We start from the raw sequence: 24,144 nt of genomic DNA, 5'->3' as shown, positions 1-24,144 counted from the left end.
AGCACCTGGAAGGAAAGAAAACCAGAAGCAACAAGTTGTTTTCGTTGCAACAGCAAAGCGCACTTGGCATTCAGAAAATAATGTCCTGCAGCTAAAAAGAAATGTAGTATTTGTAGATTAATAGGACATTTTAGTAAAGTTTGTAGGAGAAGGAAAGGCAACGTTAAGTGTGTAAGGGAGGAGGATAGTTAGACGGATACCGAGGTAAAAAATGAAAATTTGAGATGGGAATGCGTGAAGAGCTTGCAGGGAAATTTTGTATTAAATGTCTCAGATGGCTCTGGGAAAGGGAAATCTGTGTGTGACATATCCATAGGGGGTGTATCTGTCAAGATATTTGAAGACTCAGGATCACCTTATACTATAATAAGTGAAGAAATTTGGAAAGAAAAATTCATTAAGAAAATTGGACAACAATTGGTTGCTACTGATGTTAACCCTGTGAGTTTCACTGGTGAAAAAATCAGTATGTTGTTGTTCAGGTGGTTGACATTCTTATTTAAAGGGAGGTCAGCGAGAGGGAAGCTTTACATAGCTAAACTAGGGCCATCAATTTTAGGTTGGATGGATCAGAAGAATTTGCACATTACATTGGATCCAAACAGCGAGGAGAAGGTACTTATTGTGGATGATACTAGTAGACTGGAAGATAGTGTAACTAAAAAATTTCCAAGGTTTTTGGAAAGGAATTAGGAGCTCTAAGGGGTTTGAACATACTATTCTGCTCAAAAAGGATGCAGAACCTAAAATGCATAAAGTTAGACCTATCCCTATGTTAATAAGAGATAAAGTGGCAAAAGAATTGGATGGTGTTGGACCTGGCCCTTTTGGCAGGTTCACCCCGAAACTTTTTATTATTTATTTATTTATTTTATTTTTTAAACTTATTAGGCGTGACAGCTACTCAAAAAAGGGTTTCCCGGCGCCGAGACAAAGAATAAAGAAGGCAGGGAATTACTGGTTGATCAAGATTTTATTCGAATAACCAGGTCTTGACGTGCTTTTATAAAAGCAATCTATTAACTGACTATTTCAGAAATTTCAAGTCTTTTCTTTTGACTGGTTATCTTTTTTGTTCAGAAACTTTGCTGCCAACGTTTCTTGGCATCAATGGCTTCTAGGATAGGCTGTCGTTTAGTCTGGTACCGCTGCCTGATGGCTTCAATTTCCTGTTCCATCATGGGGTCAAGAGCAGAGAGTCTTCTTTGAAGTTCTTCCACACTCCAACCTTTCAGAAATTCGTAGTCTCCCTCCTGGGGTACCTTCCACCCGGATGATGTCTGACTCTGGCTCGATGCATTGTTTTCTGGACTGCTCATTTGATTCTCTTTCTCTTTTTGCTCAAAATATTCAAGGAAGGATGGTTTCTCGGATTGCGATGTATCGTCGTTCATTTTCATGGTGCCCGCCTTATCTTCTTCATTGTTTATTACCATCGTTCCCAGCTGCTGTTCCAATGTTCCTTCATGCACTGTCATGGTACTATCCCCACTGCTTGACGCACTTGATGGCCGCATTGTCATCATGTCACCCTTAGCATGCACCATGGTGCCAGAATCAGTCTCATCCTCTTCAGAATTTTCTTCGTCTTGATCTACTTCATGCTTTTCTTTTCGTAATTTGGCTCTAACTTGACTTCCATTGCTTCATTAATCAAGCCTTTCAAAATTGCTACTCCTTTTGCATTTTTAACAAAAGGATGCTGTAAAAGTTGAGTTGCTGTTGCTCTTTGTTCGGGGTTTTTCACAAGACATTGTCACAAAATCTTTGAAATCAGGTGACCAAAGCTCTGGTTTCCGAAATGTTGGTGGGGGATTTGTAGGTATCAAAAAAATTGCCCTCATTGGATGAATCTCAGAATACGGTGGCTTTCCTTCTGCCATTTCTATAGCTGTAATTCCCAAGGACCAGCCTGTTTCTGCGACCTGGTGTTGGTGATTTTAGGCCTCTGCGCACTTTTTCACTGTGGTACAGTGTAAAGTGCGTGAGCTCTCTGTGTATGTGTGGCGAGTGACCTGCCCTCCCATAGGAATGAATGGGGAATATGTATGCCCATGGTAGTTCCTGATGTGTGGGGAGTGCAGGGTCGAGTTTGATATGTGCGAACTCGTGAGATTGAATGCTGCGTAATGGTGTATGCGGCATGGTTGTGTCTAGTTTAGAAGTGCCACTTTTAAGAAGTTGGCATATTTGTGTAGTTTGTGGCTGGCGTGTGATTGGCTGGTGAGCCTGGCCCAGGAGTGCCTGGGCCTGCTTGTGGATTGTCTGTCTGGTTTGAGGGTGACAGGGGCTGCAGAGCCCCAGGAGGTTGTCTGAGTCAGCCCGTGGATGAAAGGCAGCATCTGCTGCCAAGGAAGTGGGTGGAGATAGCATCTGAGAGTGAATGAGGCTGTGCCTGCCTGCCACAATGCTGGCTCCACCTCCCCGCTGGGCGACTGTCACCTCTGTCCCTGATACTGAAAGGACTTCCCTATAACCAGTTCTAGCTGGTTCTCACACTGCCTGCACAAAGACTTCAAAGACTTATCTCAGTATAAGAAGGGGCTGTGTCCCCTTCCAAAAGGTTCTTGTTTCTGACTTGAATCTGCAAGGGGCGTGCTGCTGCTTGGGCCCAGGGGAATCCCTTGGCCCTTCCCAGCCCCTGGATGCCTGAGGACTTCTGGGGGACCCCTCTGCCTTGCCTGGGATGATGGGGGGACTTTGATTTGCCCTGGATACCTGATGGACTGCTGATGTCCTGGACTGCTTGCAGACGTCTGGGACCTTTTTCTTGCCTTTACCCAGGCTTTGAAGCCTAAGCGCCCTGGGAGCGCTTTTTAAGGAGAAGGCTCGTGACTCTGCCCTAGCGCTTAGAGAGCGCTTCCATTTTATGCCTTTGCAGCTCTGGGCTGCTGTTCAGGGATTCCCCCGTGACGACAGCCCGGCGGGTGCCACCCCGCATTTTTAATTATTTTTTTATTGATGGGTGCCACCCCATTTATTTAATTAAATAACAGGTGCTCACCCCATTTCTACTTTTATTTCTACAACCGAGGGTGCTCACCCCTCGGTTTGCCCCGTTGTTTCACTGCCGCGGCCCTCGCTCGAGAAACCGCCTGGCGGCGGGCGGGACTTCCGGTTTTGCGAGAGGAGTCTTGCGCCCGCCGCCGGCATCAGAGGAGTGAGGGGAGAGGTGTTGCGGGGCTCCCATGAGCTGAGGGAGCCCCGTGGTGTATGGAGGAGCCCCGGGTCCCAGGAGGGGGCCCGGGTGAAGCACCGCTTGCTGCAGCCATGGAGTGGAGTTGCCGCCCGGAGGAGCCCCAGCCAGCAAACAGCCCGGTGAGTGAGGGGCTGCGGGGGGAAGCTCCGGGCGGGTGTTAAGGCCAGCGCGAGGCCCTGGATGGCAGTGGGTCGCCGCACCATAGCGGGCAGTGTTGTATGTGGCAGCCCCTAGGATCCCAGGGGCATGGTTGTGTCCTGAGCCCCCGGAGGCTCCGACAAGGGGCATATTTTACTTAAGAGCCACGAGAGGCTCCACAGCTGCGGGGGCATGTTTGTTTTAAGGAGCTAAGTTGGCTCCAAGGCCCGTGTGCAGTCCACCGTTTAGGAGGGGCATAGTTGGTGCTTAGGGCGGTCCCGGATGACAGTGGGCCGCCCCAACGTTATTAGTGAGTTGAGAGCCCCTGAGGTTCCAGCATGATTTAGGGGGCCATTGTCCTTTTCTAGAGGGCCCTGGGGACATGGTGATTGGTTAAGGAGCCAGTGTGCTCCCCGGAGGTAATGTTATTTGTAGAGCCTGTGGGCTCCAACGTTTGGGGCATGTGATATGCCCAGAGCCTGTGTGGCTCCAGCAGTGGGCGCAGTTGGTGCCAAGGGCCAGTGAGGGCCCTGACGCAGTTTGTCTCCAGCTGCCCATCAATTAGTGGGCAGCTGCACCGTTTAGGCGCAAGATGGAGAGTGAGTCCCTGAGAGGGACAGAGATGGCACAGAGGTGCCCGGCCAGTCACAGCTGCGCAGCACTTAGTGCCAGCTGCAGCGTTTAGGCCCTTGTGAGTGTTCCCAGGTGCCCAGCAAGTAGTGGGCACCTGCACCGTTTAGGCCCCTGACATTGAGACACAGGGCGTCCTAGCCCCAACAAGGCCAGTTGGCCTAGGGACTGCCACAGGTGGTGGCTTATGTAGATTTTGCGCAATTGTGTGATTATTCCTGCACCTCTGAATGTTTTTAGGCATCATGTGATTTTTGCGCTATTGTATTGTTCTGGCACCTCTGAATGTTTTTAGGCATCATGTGTCTTCCTTTTCCCTGCGCTGCACCTCTGAATGTTTTAGGCATCACGTGTCTTCTTGCGCTGCACCTCTGAATGTGTTTTATTGCATCATGTGCTTTGTTCTGAACACCGCTGAATGTGTAGGATTATGCATCATGTGTTTCCCTTGTCTTACACCTCTGAATGTTTTTAGGCATCATGTGTTTTCCTTTTACTACTCCTCTGAATGTGTTTCATGCATCATGGGTAATGTGTTCTTGTTTATACCCCTAAATGTATTTTATTCTTAGGTGGTTGTTCTTTCTAATACAGGTGGTCCTAGTGAGGTCCTGGTCCCCTGTGTGACATTCTCCTAAGGTGGTTAGGGTTGCGTAGGTGATACTTACCTATTCCCAGTAGTTACTGGATGTGATTCATAACTGTTATTTTGTTTTATATCTTATTTTCTATGATCTACAAAGTACTATTTCTAAATGTGTTGATTCTGACAGTGACCCATGTGGCCCTGTCTTGTAAATAATCCCTTGTGAATATTGCCCGTGCCAGTTGGCACAATGTACATGTGTGATTTCTATCTGATGTGATTTTGACAATACAAAAGTTATTTTCATATAACCTTGTGTGGAGTTCCTTTTGTGGTGTGCCTAGTATGTTGTTGCTGTTGTGTGCTGGTGCAAATGCTTTACACATTGCCTCCGAGTTTAGCCTTACTGCTCGTGCCAAGCTACCAAGGGGGTGAGCAGGGTTTATCTTGGCGTGTGACTCCCTTGCCCTGACTAGAATGGTGGTTTCTGCCTGGCTTTGGCGTCAGCCTTAGCCTACCAGAAATAGCCAGTTCTAACATTGTTGGTCAGCGGTGCGGATTTGGACTTGTGTTTGCGCAGTGCCACAGCGACAACTGGCTACATTACAAAACTCTGCATTTTTTTTAGATAGTCACATGTTTGGGATTATTGTTATTGATTTTGTTTTTTCCTCAAGAGTGTCATTTTCAGATGGTGTTCCTTCACTTTATGTTTAGTGGCAGATGAGAGAAAGTGACAGGGCGGGACGCCAGTAGAGGGGGAGGTTCCCATAGATTAGGAATCCCTTGCTGGGTCCAGTGTCCAATCCCTGTTCCTGTTCCTGTGTGGGTAGATGGAAGAGAGGGAGTGTGGAGGAGAAATGACTTCGCTTGGGAGGGTGGTTATCCCCTGAGTGTAGTGTGTGTGTGTCTGGATTCCCCAGTATGGTAGGATCCAGTGGTGGCAGCTAAAATATGTCCAGTGCGTGAAGTCCCATTCCCAGTTCCCAGAGTATGGTGCCTGGTGCTCAGTAAGAGGGGTACAGGTTGAGAGTCAGGGGCAGTGAGGAACTGTCTCACCAGTCTGGAGGGGGAGTGTGTGGATGAGTGGTTGTCTTGAACTGGAGGAGTTGGTGTGAGGTTTTTTTAAGGAGCTTGCACATGAGGTGTACCTCTGGTGTGCAGGAGGGCCTGCAGAGGCACTGGATAAGAAGGTGGATGTCTGGCAGTGTGCTAGATATCTTGCAGAGGCATTAGGGAGTGATTCTAAAAGAAGTGGCTTGTGTATCTGATGATCCTGTGTAGGTGAAGAGGTTCATGTGTAGCCCAGCTAGGTCCCATTAGGATGGTAGGGGTGTAGGGGCTCACGCCCTGTCTCAGTGGAGGCGGAGTGAGTGTGGGACGGTGTGTCCCACGTTGGCCCGAAACCCTGTCTCTGGGCCTGGAGGGTTCCCCCGGGAGCGCCAGGTCAAGGGCCTAGGCTGTACTTACAGGTCATTTGAGGAGGATCTTCCTGTGTCTAGAGGACGGGGAGTGTCTGTAATCAGAACTCCGGCGGTCCTGGTGTTGGGCTGTACCGCTCCTAAGTGGAGGGTGAAGAAGTCCTGGTTCGCTGGGCATTTGACCGTCCAGAGTGCTTGACCATTTTTTGGGGCCTCTGGAGGTCGTTCCCCGAGGAGGGGGGAGGCCAGGTTCAGGTTCAGACTGACCTGGAGGGAAGGGCATCTGTAATCAGAGTCCTGACCTGGTGTTTGGCTTCTAGGGGTACCGCTCCAAGGTGGGAGGCTGCAGAACTCTGGAAGGGGGTGCAGAGGGACGGTGTCCTTACTTCTGACCCCGGTGCAACCTGAGGGTTTAGATCCTAGGTTGGGAGATTAGGAAGCTTCCAGGTCAAGAGGAATCTCTGCCAAAGTAGATCAGCTGAAGAGATTGAGGGGGCTGCCCTTGCTGTGTGTTCTGGGGCCCACCTGCAGTTTGTTGTTTCCACTAAGGTAGAGAAAAGGGGGCTTTGCTGTGTGCTGTGTCCCCCCACCTGCTTGAAGAGGAACTGTGCTATGTGCTTTGTACCTCAGAAGTGAAATAGTTTCCAGGTGATAGACCAGTGATGGAGTGAGGTCCTGATCTGGTAGGAGAATTGTGTTCTGGTGAGTGCTTCCCTGTGAGGGTGCGGAAACCTAGAAGTAGAGGTAGGGTGGGGCATTCTTGCCCGTGACCTCTGGTCAGCATGAGGGTGTGGTCCCTAGGTTGAAGGATCAGTGGTAGTTGTAGCTACACTGAGAGGGAGAGTGGAGAATGGCTATTGTGTGCCAGGGGTTACTGCCCCCCACTCTGTGTATTGATTAGGACCTGTGATATTTGGATGGCCTAGGGCCTGGTCCTGGCTGTGGATCACTAGTGTGTACCAGTGGGGTACCCTAGTTGGGTCAGAGAGTTCTGGTTTGGAGGTAACCAGGTGGGTTCAGAGCGGCGTAGAACCGGAAGGTGTCCCTGCCGTGTGGGCCCGTGCCCGTGTTTTGTCGCCCAAAGCAAGGAAGCCCATCAGTGGAGTGATTGGTCTACCCTGCGTTTTGGCTGGAAGGGGGTTGTGTTGGACCTGGCCCAGGTTCACCCCGAAACCTTTTGCTTTTTCCTAGCCTGTTTCTGTGACCTGGTGTTGGTGATTTAAGGCCTCTGCGCACTTTTTCACTGTGGTACAGTGTAAAGTGCGTGAGCTCTCTGTGTATGTGTGGTGAGTGACCTGCCCTCCCATAGGAATGAATGAGGAATATGTATGCCCATGGTAGTTCCTGATGTGTGGGAAGTGCAGGGTCGAGTTTGATATGTGCGAACTCGTGAGATTGAATGCTGCGTAATGGTGTATGCGGCATGGTTGTGTCTAGTCTAGAAGTGACACTTTTAAGAAGTTATTTCAACAAGCAGGGGTTTGGCCCATAGGGGAGGAGGATAGGTAGGGCCTACTATACTAGAACAATTGTGAATTTACCTAATCCTCCGATTGATGGGTTGAATCAATCATGCAAACAAATAAACAAAATTTAATACGTTTACCTGGGCATTCAATTTTGCCTTTTTAATTGAATTTTTACTCGTTTGAATTTCAAACAAAGAAGAACACATGATCTCCTAAACAGACAATCTCTTTTTTACAAAAACATCAAACATAATACATCAAAGACTCCACATAAATGTGTCACAAGTGCAACCATAAAAATGCAAAGGGAAGTGCAACAATAGAAAGACAATTAATCTGTCAAAAAGCAGTTAATATATACAAAAAGAAACACTTTTGGTTGTAAAAAACTTTACACAAATCAAGGGTCTCCTAAATTTAGAGAACAGATGAATTTTGGTACTATAAATGTCCCAGAGTTTTTTTTTAAACTGCCACTTATATCAAAAGCCTGTATCAAAGCAGACGAGTTTCGAGTCCTGTTTTTTTGAATTGCCGGACTCTCATCAGGGCAGGATAAATCCTTTCTAAATGATCAACTGTTTGTGACAAAAACATAAAACAAGGGATTTTTTTTTTTTTTAGGGTGCTTCCCACTATTTCTTAAAAGCTCTTTTAGCTCTATTAAGCTAAGGGCCACTACATCTTCTAAAAAGGTGAGCCGTTTGCTGAATACACTTTAAAGTGCGTGACATACGAGGTTCCTCGGTGTTCGCATTTAAGCAAAATTCCGCCCGCGCAATAAGTAAAACTTCGTTCCCGGTTCTTTACAGATTGAAAATAGAACAGACCGGCAATGGCGCTTCGGATGACCGGCAGCTGAATCGTGATTGACTCACGAGTAAGTAGTCTGAGCATGAGGTGGACGTATAATAAGTCAGTTTGTAATATATAGACACATGGTTAAAAATCGCCGAACTCATTGCGTTTTTCAGATTGTAAAGACCCTAGCGCCTTGACCAGACAAGTAGCAAGCACCAGTGGACTGCGCCACGTAAGAACAGAAATAAAGGTATCCCCCCTTTTTTCCATGCAATATCTACATGCCATGGGAGAATTATATCTCATATAATTTGAACTTGATATTCTGTTGCAGAGTGGAATCTTCTGACTGAGCACAAAAGATTTTGAAGCAAAGCCTACAAACCAAGTTTGGCACAATGCAGGTATGTGGGCAGACCCTTAGTTTAATAGAGCTAAAAGAGCTTTTAAGAAATAGTGGGAAGCACCCTAAAAAAAAAAAAAATTCTCTTGTTTTATGTTTTTGTCACAAACAGTTGATCATTTGGAAAGGATTTATCCTGCCCTGATGAGAGTCCGGCAATTCAAAAAACCAGGACTCGAAACTCGTCGGCTTTGATACAGGCTTTTGATATAAGTGGCAGTTTAAAAAAAAAAACTCTGGGACATTTATAGTACCAAAATTCATCTGTTCTCTAAATTTAGGAGACCCTTGATTTGTGTAAAGTTTTTTACAACCAAAAGTGTTTCTTTTTGTATATATTAACTGCTTTTTGACAGATTAATTGTCTTTCTATTGTTGCACTTCCCTTTGCATTTTTATGGTTGCACTTGTGACACATTTATGTGGAGTCTTTGATGTATTATGTTTGATGTTTTTGTAAAAAAGAGATTGTCTGTTTTGGAGATGATGTGTTCTTCTTTGTATGAAATTCAAACGAGTAAAAATTTAATTAAAAAGGCAAAATTGAATGCCCAGGTAAACGTATTAAATTTCGTTTATTTGTTTGCATGATTGATTCAACCCATCAATCGGAGGATTAGGTAAATTCACAATTGTACTTTTAAGAAGTTGGCATATTTGTGTAGTTTGTGGCTGGCGTGTGATTGGCTGGTGAGCCTGGCCCAGGAGTGCTTGGGCCTGCTTGTGGATTGTCTGTCTGGTTTGAGGGTGACAGGGGCTGCAGAGCCCCAGGAGGTTGTCTGAGTCAGCCCGTGGATGAAAGGCAGCATGTGCTGCCAAGGAAGTGGGTGGAGATAGCACCTGAGAGAAAATGAGGCTGTGCCTGCTTGCCACAATGCTGGCTCCACCTCCCCGCTGGGCGACTGTCACCTCTGTCCCTGATACTGAAAGGACTTCCCTATAACCAGTTCTAGCTGGTTCTCACACTGCCTGCACAAAGACTTCAAAGACTTATCTCAGTATAAGAAGGGGCTGTGTCCCCTTCCAAAAGGTTCTTGTTTCTGACTTGAATCTGCCAGGGGCGTGCTGCTGCTTGGGCCCAGGGGAATCCCTGGGCCCTGCCCAGCCCCCGGATGCCTGGAGGACTTCTGGGGGACCCCTCTGCCTTGCCTGGGCTGATGGGGGGTCTTTGATTTGCCCTGGATACCTGGTGGACTGCTGATGTCCTGGACTGCTTGCAGACTTCTGGGACCTTTTTCTTGCCTTTACCCAGGCTTGTTGAAGCCTAAGCGCCCTGGGAGCGCTTTTTAAGGAGAAGGCTCGTGACTCTGCCCTAGGGCTTAGAGAGCGCTTCCATTTTATGCCTTTGCAGCTCTGGGCTGCTGTTCAGGGATTACCCCGTGATGACAGCCTGGCGGGTGCCACCCCGCATATTTAATTATTTTTTTATTGATGGGTGCCACCCCATTTATTTAATTAAATAATGGGTGCTCACCCCGTTTCTACTTTTACCCCTCGGTTTGCCCCGTTGTTTCACCGCCGCGGCCATCGCTCGAGAAACCGGAAGTCAGGCGATGCTTTGCCTGGCGGCGGGCGGGACTTCCGGTTTTGCGAGAGGAGTCTCGCGCCCACCGCCGGCATCAGAGGAGTGAGGGGAGAGGTGTTGCGGGGCTCCCATGAGCTGAGGGAGCCCCGTGGTGTATGGAGGAGCCCCGGGTCCCAGGAGGGGGCCCGGGTGAAGCACCGCTTGCTGCAGCCATGGAGTGGAGTTGCCACCCGGAGGAGCCCCAGCCAGCAAACAGCCCGGTGAGTGAGGGGCTGCGGGGGGAAGCTCCGGGCGGGTGTTAAGGCCAGCGTGAGGCCCCGGATGGCAGTGGGTCGCCCCACCATAGCAGGCAGTGTTGTATGTGGCAGCCCCTAGAATCCATGGGGCATGGTTGTGTCCTGAGCCCCCGGAGGCTCTGACGAGGGGCATATTTTACTTAAGAGCCACGAGAGGCTCCACAGCTGCGGGGGCATGTTTGTTTTAAGGAGCTGAGTTGGCTCCAAGGCCCGTGTGCAGTCCACCGTTTAGGGGGGGGCATAGTTGGTGCTTAGGGCGGTCCCGGATGACAGTGGGCCGCCCCAACGTTATTAGTGAGTTGAGAGCCCCTGAGGTTCCAGCATGATTTAGGGGGCCATTGTCCTTTTCTAGAGGGCCCTGGGGACATGGTGATTGGTTAAGGAGCCAGTGTGCTCCCCGGAAGTAATGTTATTTGTAGAGCCTGTGGGCTCCAACGTTTGGGGCATGTGATATGCCCAGAGCCTGTGTGGCTCCAGCAGTGGGCGCAGTTGATGCCAAGGGCCAGTGAGGGCCCTGACGCAGTTTGTCTCCAGCTGCCCAGCAATTAGTGGGCAGCTGCACCGTTTAGGCGCAAGATGGAGAGTGAGTCCCTGAGAGGGACAGAGATGGCACAGAGGTGCCCGGCCAGTCACAGCTGCGCAGCACTTAGTGCCAGCTGCAGCGTTTAGGCCCTTGTGAGTGTTCCCAGGTGCCCAGCAAGTAGTGGGCACCTGCACCGTTTAGGCCCCTGACATTGAGACACAGGGCGTCCTAGCCCCAACAAGGCCAGTTGGCCTAGGGACTGCCACAGGTGGAGGCTTAGGTAGGTTTTGCGCAATTGTGTGATTATTCCTGCATCTCTGAATGTTTTTAGGCATCATGTGATTTTTGCGCTATTGTATTGTTCTGGCACCTCTGAATGTTTTTAGGCATCATGTGTCTTCCTTTTCCCTGCGCTGCACCTCTGAATGTTTTAGGCATCATGTGTCTTTTTGCGCTGCACCTCTGAATGTGTTTTATTGCATCATGTGCTTTGTTCTGAATACCGCTGAATGTGCAGGACTATGCATCATGTGTTTCCCTTGTCTTACACCTCTGAATGTTTTTAGGCATCATGTGTTTTCCTTTTACTACTCCTCTGAATGTGTTTCATGCATCATGGGTAATGTGTTCTTGTTTATACCCCTAAATGTATTTTATTCTTAGGTGGTTGTTCTTTCTAATACAGGTGGTCCTAGTGTGGTCCTGGTCCCCTGTGTGACATTCTCCTAAGGTGGTTAGGGTTGCGTAGGTGGTACTTACCTGTTCCCAGTAGTTACTGGATGTGATTCATAACTGTTATTTTGTTTTATATCTTATTTTCTATGATCTACAAAGTACTATTTCTAAAAGTGTTGATTCTGACAGTGACCCATGTGGCCCTGTCTTGTAAATAATCCCTTGTGAATATTGCCCGTGCCAGTTGGCACAATGTACATGTGTGATTTCTATCTGATTTGATTTTGACAATACAAAAGTTATTTTCATATAACCTTGTGTGGAGTTCCTTTTGTGGTGTGCCTAGTATGTTGTTGCTGTTGTGTGCTGGCGCAAATGCTTTACACATTGCCTCCGAGTTTAGCCTTACTGCTCGTGCCAAGCTACCAAGGGGGTGAGCAGGGTTTATCTTGGCATGTGACTCCCTTGCCCTGACTAGAATGGTGGTTTCTGCCTGGCTTTGGCGTCAGCCTTAGCCTACCAGAAATAGCCAGTTCTAACAGATGGTTTGATTGAAAAGGATATGATTGAAGAGGTGAAAAGTTCTGAATGGATTTCTCCGGTAGTTGTCGCACACAAGAGTAACGGAAGAATTTGTCTATGCATTGACTTGTGCCATTTGAATAATAATATTGTCATCAAAAGGTTTCCATTGCCCAAGATCAATGAGATGGTCTTATCTCTCAAGGGAGCAACTTGGTTGTCCACCATTGATCTTTCTGCGGCATACCATCACGTGATACTTACGCCGGAGTCTAGGAAACGCACTGCTTTTATTATGCCGTATGGTTGCTACCAATTTAAATGTATGCCTTTCGGCCTCGCCGGCTGCTGTGTTTCAGAGTTTTCTGCATAGACTGTTTGGAAAAATGAGTGGAGTTAGGTTCTTCCAGGACGACATTTTTTTGGTCTCTGAAAGATGCAAGGAAGCACATGATTGCAAGTTGAAGGAAGTTTTGGGTGTGTTGCAAGAGGTTGGTTTGACTGTGGAACTAAGTAAGTGCAAGTTTGCTCAGAGGAGTGTGTCTTATCTGGGACATATAATATGTGAGGAAGGTGTGAAACCCAAACCTTCACTGGTTAATTGCATTGTTGGTTTTCCTGCTCCGAAAAGTAAATAAGAAGTGAGATTGTTTTTGGGTATGGCTGAGTACTGTGCTAAGTTCATCCCAAATGTTGCCAGTAAGGTATATAACATAATTTCGCTGTTAAAGAAGAATACTAAATTTGAATGGACCGTTGGATGTGAGGCAGAGTTTAATCAAGTCAAATGGATTTGGAAAATGTGAATGCTTTAAGTAGTTTTGACCCTAATTTGGAATGCTATTTGATGACTGATGCTAGTGACAAGGATTTGAGTGCGGTTCTATTGCAGAAATGTGTTCATGGTTGTGAAAAAATTATTTTGTTTGCATCAAGATCATTATCGCCTCCGGAAACTAAATATCCGATTATTGAAAGGGCAGCGTTAGCTTGCGCTTGGGGGCTTGGTAGTTTGGTTTGCCCTGCTCCCATCATGCACTGGGACAGGAACAGACTAATTTGCATATAGCCAGGTTCTGAGCTGGGATGGTGCAATGAGCTAAAAAACAGGTGATGGATTAAAACCATGATCTCTTGACTTGGTAAGAGTATTCTGCATCATTCAGAAACTCTGTCCATCACCACCCCCTTTTTCCAAAATCGATTTTATCCACACTTTGTGTGGGAGGGTATACTCAGACGTGAGTCCCTTGCTCATTGCACCATCAGGATTCAAGCAAACCGGGCCGACGAAGGCTGTGATGCCAGAAACCGGTCCCCGGGAGCTTGTTTCCTTCCCAGTATAAGAATTGGCTTGGTAGTTTGGTTTGCCCTGCTCCCATCATGCACTGGGACAGGAACAGACTAATTTGCATATAGCCAGGTTCTGAGCTGGGATGGTGCAATGAGATAAAAAACAGGTGATGGATTAAAACCATGATCTCTTGACTTGGTAAGAGTATTCTGAATCATTCATAAACTCTGTCCATCACCACCCCCTTTTTCCCAAATCGATTTTATCCACACTTTGTGTGGGAGGGTATACTCAGACGTGAGTCCCTTGCTCATTGCACCATCAGGATTCAAGCAAACCGGGCTGACGAAGGCTGTGATGCCAGAAACCGGTCCCCGGGAGCTTGTTTCCTTCCCAGTATAAGAATTGGCTTGGTAGTTTGGTTTGCCCTGCTCCCATCATGCACTGGGACAGGAACAGACTAATTTGCATATAGCCAGGTTCTGAGCTGGGATGGTGCAATGAGCTAAAAAACAGGTGATGGATTAAAACCATGATCTCTTGACTTGGTAAGAGTATTCTGCATCATTCAGAAACTCTGTCCATCACCACCCCCTTTTTCCAAAATCGCCAGTAAGGTATATAACATAATTTCGCTGTTAAAGAAGAATACTAAATCTGAATGGACCGTTGGATGTGAGGCAGAGTTTAATCAAGTCAAATGGATTTGAAAAATGTGAATGCTTTAAGTAGTTTTGACCCTAATTTGGAATGCTATTTGATGACTGATGCTAGTGACAAGGATTTGAGTGTGGTTCCATTGCAGAAATGTGTTCATGGTTGTGAAAAAATTATTTTGTTTTCATCAAGATCATTATCGCCTCTGGAAACTAAATATCCGATTATTGAAAGGGCAGCGTTAGCTTGCGCTTGGGGTCTGGAGCATTTCCGTGCTTATGTCTGGGGCTCCTTCACCCGTGAGCAGACTTGAGGACTGTGTAGCTCCTTGTACCATAGGATTTTTAACCATGGTGATGTTAAGATGAGGTTGGAAAATCGCACTTAACCCCTTAAGCAACACAGGAGGCAACTTGGAACCCCCAACTGCATTCTTTTGGATTCTTCCTGGGTAGCCACTCTGGCAACAGGATTAGGTTGCCCCCCTTCTTTGTCCTGAAGAAGACTCGCCGCTGAGGTTGCAAACTACTCTCTTAGCACAAGTCGAGTTGAAACTTCGACGCCTCTCAACCCTGTAGACCTGTACCGCCTTCCCCAGACTGATCCATGAAAATGCATTGTATGCAGGATATATGAATTTACAGATTACATGTAAATTTAAAAAGCGTGTATTGGACAGGCCTTGTCTGACTTGAATGTAGTACCAGTTTGTTAAAATATCCGATTGTTATTTTGTATTTTTCCTTGACTTATACCTTTCCGATTCACCACAACTTTCCCACCTTCTCACTTTTCCTTGCAACCGTTTTACATGCCCTTAAATCGTGTAAATAAACTATGCATAAGCAATGACTTAATTGCCTTTGCGCTTTTCTATTGTGGTCATTTTGAATACATGTACTCCTTAAATTGTGAATTGAGTACATATGCTCTCAACACCTGTTTTGGATATAAATTAAAAGTATTGTAGTTTACTCACAATACCGACTCTTTCTTTTTGTGATTAATTTATTTCTTAAAATATTGGTTACGGACCACTATTGTATTCCCCTATGTCTGGGGCAAGCCTGTCACCATTCGTACGGATCACCGACCTTTGGTGAAAATTCTAACTACGGAAGGGAGTGTACCAGCGTCAGCCAGGCTGGTGAGCATTTCCATGAGGATGACAGAATATGTGTACAAATTAATTTATGTGCCTGGCAGAGAGAATGTTGTGGCTGATTGGCTGATGCAAAAACAACAATTGTTGGACAGAATGCAGAGCAATGTCATACATTCACCCCAGTACAGAGATCTGGGCCTAAATCCATCGTTTTTTTGTACTCCACACCACTGATTGCCTGTCCAGGTTGCCGGTTCCGATGGAAGAGTGCATGGATGATCCATGGGGGAATTTCAACATTGCGTTTGTTCAAGACTCTGAGGTGCCAGCTATCAAGAAAGCTGAGTGGATGGAAGAACAACTTACAGATAGTTGTTTACAAGTAGTTTTGGAGTATTTGTGCAAAGGTTAACCTAGGAAGGATTGTATAACCAATGATTTGAGACCTTTTTGGGGAGGTCAGAATGGAGCTATCTGTAGACAAGGATTTGGTTATGAGAGGGGACAGAGTCATACCACCTGAGCGTTTAAGAAACAAAGTTTTACTTTTGTGCCATGAAGGGCATTTTGGGGTGGGTAGGACTAAAACTATTTTTAAAGGTGTTTTTGGTGGCCAGGAGTGGACAAGGCTATGGAGCGGTTTATGAGGGAATGTGATGTATGTTCTCCAGCGGACAAATGCTTGAAGACCTGAAGACCTTCAATGAGCGAGGGGTTAATCCCAAGTTTACCATGGGAAGATGTAGCTGTGGATATTTTCGGCCCAGTAGGTGAATTTAAAGAGTATTGTTTAGTTGCCATTGATTTATTTTCTAAACGGCCGGTTGTGGAAATTGTGGAGCAGGTGGATAGCAATACGGTCCTAGAATTTCTTGACAAATTGTTTGTGATGGAAGGTTTACCAGTCAGTCTTTTGAGCGATAATGGGGTGCCCAATGCTGTGTTGGCACTCTGAACAAGGCTGCCCCTGTGCTGCTGAGGGTGTAAGTTTGGTGCTGCCTTGTGGTCCCCGTACTTACCTTAACTCCAGGAGATTGACCCTAGACTGCGCTTTACTTACCTACGAGCATCACAACTTCGATAACCTCCAGTCTCTATTGGCTAACGTTGGATGACATACCCTGAATTTAACCTCTGCACCCGGCTGCCCTGTGTTGCTGGTGGTGCACTCCTGGTACTAATTTGAACCTTGATATCTACGATAAGGTTAGGCCGTTGGCACTCCTTTTATTCTAGGTTTGCTTTGTACTCAAATCTTTATCTTAATAGTCCTCCTAATTTGAACCTTGCCTGGTGTTGACCTGAACCCTGAAGACTAGATCTGTAAGTCATGTACTTACCTTCAAAACTGTATTCTTGTTTTCCTCCCATAGGTTAATGTCGCTATACTGAAAAAATTGCCCTGTGTCCACTTTCTAAAGTAAAAAGTATTTTTATTGAAAAACGTACTTACCTTTTAACGTACATCTTGGTCTTAAAGTAAGTCTTTAGAGAAGCTTATTTTTATAAAATTGGTGTGGATCTCCTTTTTGAGTCGTGTGCCATTTATTAGTCATAGTGTGTATGACAAATGTCTTATGCGCCTCTGTGTTTTGCCTAAGGCTGCTCGACCAAACTACCACAAATAGAGCTCTTTGTGTTTGCATTACGTCCCGTACACATCTGGGGGATCACTGGACTCCTTACACTATATAACTAGCTATTGGTATATGACATAAAGAGCCAGCTCCTACAGTTACGAACGGCCAGTACCCCTTTCAAAGGGTCACGAGACAAGCAGAAGCTACTGGGCAGAACCGTGGGGGTTGATGCCTTTTAATCCTGATGTCTGGGGCCCGACATATTAGGGATTCTTAGCAAATGGGCAAAGTAGCCCTTTGCACTTGGCTCTCAGTAGTGGCATGGGTAGAGCAGTCCAAGGCTTCTCAGGGGATAGAGATGCAAGGGGGGAACATAGGCCTGCATCTCAAATATATTCAATAGTAGCAATAAATGATTGTCCAGTCTACTTGCTTTTATGAAAAATAGTAGTATTCATATACAGCCACAAAGTAAAATACGACATTTATAAACAATACACACAGTCCTCTGAGGTCAGGGCACCAGGTTTCCGCAGACAGGTTCCTGAGCCCCATTTCCCTCTCACTAACGGTAGTGGTTATTCCCCTATCACTATAGGAGATAGTCAGATTAAACAATCGCTATTTTCTTAGGCTATGTCAAAGCAGTAAGGAGATTATGCATTAATTCTTCATGTACTATTTGTGTTCCATGAGATATAAGGAAGCCTCTTTCCTTCCAGAATAGCCCCAAATCATGGGCCACTCCCAAGGTATATCGGCTATCGGTGTTGATGTTAACAGACAAGTCAGTGCTAAGTTCACACACCCTTGTTAATGCTATCAATTCAGCTGCCTCAGCTGATTTCTGTGGGATGCGAGCTGTCTCAAATACCGTCTGAAGTGTTGTAATTGCATATGCTGCTGATGTTGTTCCATCTGGTAGTTTCAAACAAGACCCATCAACCCACAATTCCCCATCAACACTTGAAAGGGGCGTATCTTGCAGGTCAACACAACTCTTTGTCTGTTCCTCAGTTAGGAATATACAGTCATGAGACTCCTGTGACTGGGACTGAGTAGCTAGGAATGGCAATAGAGTAGCCGGATTAAGAGTTGAACATCTTTTCAAGGTGATATGAGGGGCCAAAAGTGTTAATTTATATCCTGTCAAGCGAGCACTAGTAAAATGCTGCATTTTGGTTTGGTTCAAAAGGGCATCAAGTGCATGGGGCACTAACACAAGCAGTGTATGTGACAAAACTATTCCCTCACTGTGACGTATGGACACAGCTGCCCCTGCCACAGAACGAAATCACTGCCTCGCAACGCACAAGCGACTGGATCAAAGACAGTTGAAAAATATGCACAAGGATGCTCTTTATCACTGTGTGTCTGGGTTAAGACCGAGAGAGCACAACCGTCCCTCTCGTGTACACATAGGGCCCGATGTAGGTCGCCAAATATCGGTCGGTATTGCCGTATGAGGTGGTATTTGGAAGTCCAATGAAAATTTGGGAGATTCCTAAGCCACGCCCTATACATGATGTACCTTGTGTCTTGATGAGTGACTACCTGTCCCAGTTGACTGACAGCTTACTTTCTATTCATCAACAGGTTCGAGAACCTCTTCCTGACAGGTCGAAGGGTGAGGGCCATGATCTACGGCCTGGAGATCAGGTTATGGTGAAATTCTTCCAGAGGTCGAATAGCCTGGAACCGAGGTGGCACGGCACTGAGCAGGTGCTCCTGGCGACCAGAACTGCAGTCCGAGTGACCAATCGGAAGAACTGGATCCACTTCACGCACTTCAAGAAAGTGCCGTCTGCCCTGGTGGAGCCCACTGCACTCACAGACCTTCGAGACATCCTGGACACAGAGAGAGGCCAAGCCATATCACCTGAAGTACCTGAGGAAGTCTTCCCGGACCACACGATCCCTGGTGCATCTCAATCTCAGTGAAGAGACCAATGGCTGCCCAGGACTTTAGACCTCCATCTGCATTTTTTGTTCAACGTTGAGATAAAAATGCCTATAGATAAGATATCGACTGCTGCGAGGATCTGCGACAAGAAAACTATGTTCATTGCTGGGTTTACTTTCATCGTGATTATTATGGCAGTAATAACTTGGTTATAGAGGAAGTGGCTCCTGTCCAACGAGCGCTGAATGCCACTACTCCAGCCCCCATTGAGCACCATTATTTCTCCCTTCCCTGTCATGAGCAGTAGCATGGAATGTCCTACCTCAATAATACGTTCATTCAGATGTTGCATCACACCCATAATGCTACGAACATCACCAACTGTTGGGTGTGTGGAATGATGCCAGCTCATCACAAAAAGGGAGGAACGCCTTTTATTCCTCTGCCGTTCTCACACAATGGTTCTTGTCAGGCTTGGTTTGCCTTGCTATGGGCATCTGAAGTTGCTAACATTACTGGTGCTCATGTAGGGAGACTAAATGTTCAGCTAAATAAGGTGTGCTATCCTGATGAGGAAGGAGATCCACTTGCTAAAGGAACTATGTGGGAAATGGAGGAGTATCGCCGAGGAAACACTTCAGTGCGCTTTGTTTATCCAAATCGCCGATCGGCCTAAGGAAATGGACCTCCTGTTATAGCTGTTACTAGAGTTCAAGCAGACTTATGTGTGAACAGTGTTGGAAATATTCCCTTGGGGAAGAGCGACTGTACCCTGGTACTGAACATTACTGGGGTGAATAACAGTCGTTTTATGTCATCTCACAATACTTTCTTCACCTGTGGGAATAAAGGATATTACCATCTACCCATTGGATGGTCAGGAACTTGCTTTGTGTCCTTTTTGTTGCCACCTGTGTTTCTGGCTCCTGCATCCTATCATAGGGACTATAGACTGTTTAATGACATTTCCAAGAATCGATATAAGAGGACAATAAATCATGATGAGGTGGAACAGACTCATAATGCACTACAGCAATATGTTGATTTTAATTTGGGGTTGTTCTTTGTTGGTACCGCTTTGAACAGCAGGAAAATTAGACGTTGACACGTGTTGTAGAAGCTGTAACCAACCAGACCGCTATGGCACTTGGAAACATCACAGAAGAACTGCAAATTGCGAGGATTGTAGTGCTCCAAAACCAAATGGTCCTCGACGTTGTATTGGCTGATCGTGGTGGTGCATGTCGCATCATCAGGAGCAGTTGTTGTGTTTATATCCCTGATCACGCCCCTTCAGTTTTTGATGCAATCACTAAACCGCGTAAAATTGCTGCTGAGATTCACCCTGATGCCGGAACATGGACTTTAACTGGTTGGCTATGGACACTATTTGTTACCTTGGGCTGGAAACTGTTAATGATTCTATATATCTTCTTTGCGATCCTACTATTATATTGCTTATGTCTACAGTATGGTCCAATGCTCTCTTTTCTTTGTGTCACTGCTTGCATGCCTACCAAACGCAACATTAAGAATGTAAATGCCCAATATTTATTAGACCAAGAAGTTAATGAGATGATGCAAGTAGACGTGCAAGATGTTTTCTTTGTTCCTTCTAAATCATAGATGTCTTCAGCTAATGCTAAAAGGGTTGTCTGCGGAAACTTGGCAGAGATCACTGTTAGCATGAGCTGAAGGCATTTTGTTTTTGGCATTCATTTTAGTTGGCCATGTGTTTGCCATGTGCTTCCCCGTCTTCGCTATTGCCTGCTTCTCTATTACGCCTGAGTCATCATCTATATTTAGCTCCTGCAGCACTGAGCCTGAGCACTGCACATGCTCAGAGTGGCCTTAGTTGCTGGAATGCACCTGTTACAGATGTAACTGTCAGGCTATTTTTACTGATGTCAGCAGTTCTGTAACTCTTCCCATTCTGTTGACTAAGCAATTCTGATGTATCCTTGTATGTATTTATTTATTTATAAGTTTTATATAGCGCGAACTTGACCCATGAGGGTATCAGAGCGCTTTACATTTAGAATCGTTGCATTACAAGTTCTATCAGATACAAGAGCATAGTAGGATACAGTACACATAAACAATTTTACAGTAATGCGAGGAGGGAGGGGAGGAAGGAGTAATAGCGGGGAGGTGAGGAGGAACAATGCCCAATGTCCGGCTGGGTAGATGACGGTCAAATGGGAAACCAGGGCCAATCTCCTCATTAGCTGTCAAGCAGCTCCACCGGTCATCAGCCATGTTGCTCAGGTCTCCGCGATCAGGAAAAAACAGTTTTAAGTTTATTTGAGTGCAAAGGTTATATAGCGATATCTAGACCCGGAGGTATCAGAGCGCAAAACCAGGGGAACGTTCCATTAGAAGGTACAATAAGAGGATTATAAAGCGCTGGCTTTACCCGTCGGTATCAGAGCACTATAACAGAGGTACATTGCGTTAAAATTACATCAGTTAACTGACTATTTGTGTGTATACTTGTACTGCCCCTTTTTAACCTCCATGCTTACACTGCACTTGCTACAGTATATCGGGCCCAAGGTTTCTGTACTCCATGTGCTGCCTCATACATTGCCTGAGGTTCTGTATCGATGTAGTTCCACTCAGGAGGCCTAATAAACTATTTTCTTGATATTACAGCTTCCGTGCCAATCTCTACTTTGTCAGTCTAAAGGACCAGTGCGCAAAAGAGCAAACCCCTGCACCAGGTGGGCTCCTGAAAAGGCTCACCCCCACAATCTGACTCTTCCAATGTCAAAAGTGTTCCAACGCAGAACATGTTCCCCCAGGGCCTCCATCCTAGCAATCAGTCTCATCTGCTTCTGCAGGGGTAGCATTTCATTCTTGGATTACACAAAGGGATGCAGCGGCTGTTGACGGTGAGTAGCACTCATAGCTTCTGCAGAGGAAGTGGCTGGGTGTCCATGGCGTTTCCTCAGGTGAGACGGCATATTATGTTATTTTATTTGTATAGCGCATGGCTACCCCAGCAACGGGGCGTCCACAGCGCTTATGGACATAACAGGAGATGCAGCAGCGCGGCCAGTGAGAGTAGCTAGATAGAGGAGAACAACCAGGTTTGATCTGCTTTCTGAAGAGCATGTGGTTAGTGGTGGCCTGAACCTTTAGGGGGATCGAATTCCATAGCTTCAGGGCCAGGTACCTGAAGGAGCGGCCACCAGCTCTACTTCTCCGAATCTTAATTGTGCCAGCAAGGGATAGATCCGCTGAGCGGAGGGTACGCGTGGGGACATAAAGGGTACAGAGTCCCTGCAGAATACGTGGACCGGAACCATACAGAATACTATGGGTTATGCATAGAGTTTTGAATTGGATGCGTTGTTTGATTGGCAACCAATGCAGGCGTCTAAGAATCGGGGAGGTGTGACAAGTTTTTGGTAGGGCAAACAAAGTACGGGCAGCCACATTCTGAGCTCTTTGTAACCTATTAATCACTGTCAGGTTAGAGCCCAGCATGAGAGCATTACAGTAGTCTAGGTGGGATAAGACTACAGCCTGGACTACAACCTGGCGAGTGGGAGGCTCAAAGAAGCCAAGAATGGGCTTGAGGGCACGTAAGCGACCATAGCAGGTGTCTGCCACTTTTTTGGCATGTGACTCTAGAGATAGTGAGTTGTCCAACAACACACCTAGATTTTTTACTACCTCCTTGGGAATAGGAGGAGGTCCTAATGTGGAGGGCCACCAATGATTATTCCATCTCTGGGTTTCATTGCCTATGACAAGTACCTCCGTTTTGGAGGAGTTTAACTGAAGACAGTTCTGGACAGCCAGTTAGAGATGGCCAAGATGTCTTCCTGGAATTTACTTTGGTCCAACTCAAGGTTTTTGGAGAGAGTGAAAATAAGCTGAGTATCGTCAGCGTACGATACTAGCCTAATCTCACGATCTCGTGCCAACATAGCCAGGGGGCGGACATACACATTAAACAATGTGGGGCTAAGCGCAGAGCCCTGCGGGACCCCACACTCCACAGAGTGCTAGCTGAACGAGTACGGCAGGGCATGCACCTGGAAGGAACGGTCAGATAGAAAAGACTCGAACCAATCCAGGGCACTCCCTCTGACTCCGATCTCCAAACAGTCGCTCTAACAAGATCCTGTGGGAGACCGTGTCAAAGGCCGCGCTCAGGTCCAGCAGAATCACAAACGAGGTCTCGCCCTGGTCCTGCCTCTCCCTTAGATGTTCCGTAACCGCCAGTAGGGCAGATTCCGTGCATTTTGGGACTCGTCCAGAATTCCATTGGATTCCAGGTGAGTGGTCAGAATGAAATTCACATGGGCTTCCGCTATCTTGGCGAGGTATGGGAGTAGGGAAATAGGTCGGTAGCTATCCGGCCTAGCGGGGTCTAGCGTTGGCTTTTTTAGGAGAGGAACTACCTTAGCATGTTTCCAGGATTTAGGGACGGCTGCTAACTGAAGAGAGTTGTTGATCAGCATTAGCCCCTCCCGCAAGATGGACTCCTGGAAGGCTCTAAACAAGTCAGGTTTTACAGGGTCTTCCAGGGAGCCAGACTTGACCCTAGAGGCCAGAGATTCCATCTCTGTCCGCTCAATAGGTGCCTCTTATCAGTCTCACAGGTGGGAAGAGATAGCTCAGGTTCCAATCCTCAGGCAGGGCTTGGGTCTGCACAGGCCATCGTGGTATCCTCTCCTTTCAATGACGGTGGAATCAAACAGCTCTCCTTGTTTTTCCTGGTTGCCCCGTCTGGCATATTGGGTGAACGACCTTGCTTCGCACATAGGCGATGGCCCAATTGACACAGCAGTAATTTCACGTCAAGGCAGCACCTTCTGGCATGCAGCATTGCTGACTTCAATCAGCAAGCGGGTTATGGCCCAAATGACAAGGTAGTCATGCAAACTTCATTGAGGCCCCCATCTGGCAAACATGGTCACCGACTTTAGTCTGGATTCAGGCAGCGGCCTATGTTGCAACTAGGGCTAACTTCACGGCATCCCCTTTGGCATACGGGTGACAACCCTTTCGCTGCAGCAGCCGGCTACTCACACTTCGCTACAGGGATCCACTCACCAGGTTCCCCACAGGACTGTGGACCGCCAAGTACTCTTCCTTGCAGGGAAAACTGGATTTGACAAGCAGGCACTGGTGCTCCAGGTGGTCTTGTAATTCCCTGGGAGATGTCCGCTCACTCTGCTGGGAGACTGACAGGCCTTAGCCCCCAGTCACAGTCACAGGCAGAAGTCTTGCAGAGCTTGTCTTCTTCAGCATACACCCCTCCTAGCTGCTTGATGGTTGACAATTTTGGGGGCCTTGAGTCCCCTTTGTTAGAGTCCATTACCAGACACCAAATGTGATAAAGGACCTGAGTCTGAAATTTTTGTTGAGGATCGGCTTCCTTTTTAAGTGCCCACTCCTCT

At 46.8% G+C, this 24,144-nt stretch overlaps 1 pseudogene; it reads right to left on the bottom strand.

The window, feature by feature from the left end:
* Positions 1–1,065: 1,065 nt before the first annotated feature.
* Positions 1,066–23,304, bottom strand: LOC144826129 (serine/threonine-protein kinase 4 pseudogene; annotated as a pseudogene).
* Between the last annotated feature and the right edge of the window lie 840 nt (positions 23,305–24,144).

The sequence above is a fragment of the Lissotriton helveticus genome, chromosome 3_2 (genome assembly GCF_964261635.1).
Source record: "Lissotriton helveticus chromosome 3_2, aLisHel1.1, whole genome shotgun sequence".
NCBI lineage: Eukaryota > Metazoa > Chordata > Amphibia > Caudata > Salamandridae > Lissotriton > Lissotriton helveticus.
The sequence above is the reverse complement of the archived record's forward strand: the minus strand, read 5'-3'. Positions and strand labels throughout refer to the sequence as shown.